Source organism: Neomonachus schauinslandi, chromosome 4, assembly GCF_002201575.2.
Source record: "Neomonachus schauinslandi chromosome 4, ASM220157v2, whole genome shotgun sequence".
Classification (NCBI taxonomy): Eukaryota; Metazoa; Chordata; class Mammalia; order Carnivora; family Phocidae; genus Neomonachus; species Neomonachus schauinslandi.
The window spans coordinates 143,259,298-143,260,762 of record NC_058406.1 but is presented as its reverse complement, the minus strand read 5'-3'; the positions used below and the strand labels follow the sequence as shown (position 1 = coordinate 143,260,762).

The following is a 1,465-nucleotide window of genomic DNA, read 5'->3' as shown; positions in this document are numbered from 1 at the left end:
ATTTATGTTACTTAATATCTGTCCCCTTCAACTAGAATGTAATTCCAAAAATTTAGGCATAGGTATTGGATTTAGTAAGTAGTTCCTGAATTAAGGCAATTATGAGGTTGTTTTTTTTTTTTAATGTGCTAATAAATCTAGAGGGTTACATTTAGAGTTTTTCTTGGGAATTGCTTTTAGAATTTTTCTAATGTTAAATAATTATTTCATTCTTGGGGAAATTCTCTCTCTTCTTAATGTTTTATACTCTCATTATGTTGCTATATTTAATTTACTAATAATTTATTTAGGATCCTTCATAAATGAGTTTTGGCCTCTGGTTTTCTTTTAATGCCATTCTTGTACAGTTTATATATTGGTATTATACTAGCCTTATTGAATGAGTTAAAAGGTTCTTTGTTCTGTGTCCCAGAACCCATACATAACCTGGCACATATAGTAGGTGTTCAGTGGCAGTATCGTAGCCAATGAGGTTTATCCGAGGTGCGATTATTGCTAATTGAAACAAATAATTGTTTAATTAACAAATTCATGGCTATTGAAAGCATGCATGCATGAAAAAAATGATTTGTAGGGAGCAGCACTGCATGCTCAGAAGCAATTAAGTGTGTTGGTTGATAGCACTGAGTTGGGAACAGATTTATGTCAGAACTTCAGCTTTGCCACTACTAGTTTTGACATTCTTCATCTACTGACAAATTTGTATAATTAAAATAAACATAGCACCTACTTGCTGAGATTGTTGGGAAGATTGAATGGCGACCTCTTTAAAGTGTTCACCATAGGACCTGACACATAGTATGAGTTCAGTAAATATTCAATGTTGTTATTATCTTGAGTCATTTTCCTTCAAAAAATTTATGGGAAGGGAAGTCCTTAGAGAATAAATATGTTTCAAATGAATGAGAACAGGCCAAGAATTATCCCTCAACTCAGCCCAAATAAAATGTTTGAACTCTGTCTTCTTTTAACATCTTCCCTTTAACCTTTCATTTTTGACCCACTGATCTGAGGACCATCCCTCACTCTTCACAAAGCTAGATTTCTCAACATGGGTTTCCAGAATGGACTCTATCAGGATCACCTGATGTGTATTGAAAAATTCAGATTCCAGTTCTTTACAATCTACTGAATGGGACTCTGAAGGGGTAGATCCTGTATGTATATGTAAAAAACTCCTTCAGTTACTACTAAGTACATTAATGTTTGAGAATGTTGAGTTTTGATTAATCACTCTTCAGATATTATGGCTAAATTGTCGCACAATGATACAGGCCAGGGCTATCAGAAACAAAGATTTCTCAGGGCTCATCCGATTTCCTCACCACAAAATAACCACCCAAGCCTGAACTCACCATAGGTCTGTATACCACTCTGGAGAAACAGATACCATAGTTTACATGCTTATTCATATAAATGACAGCATCTAAGGATATACAGCTATAACCAAGCAAACAAACAAAAA

General features: G+C 34.3%; 1 pseudogene; it reads left to right on the top strand.

Annotated features, from left to right (window-relative positions):
* The first annotated feature begins 438 nt into the window (after positions 1 to 438).
* On the top strand, positions 439 to 557 carry LOC123324629 (annotated as a pseudogene).
* Positions 558 to 1,465: the final 908 nt, after the last annotated feature.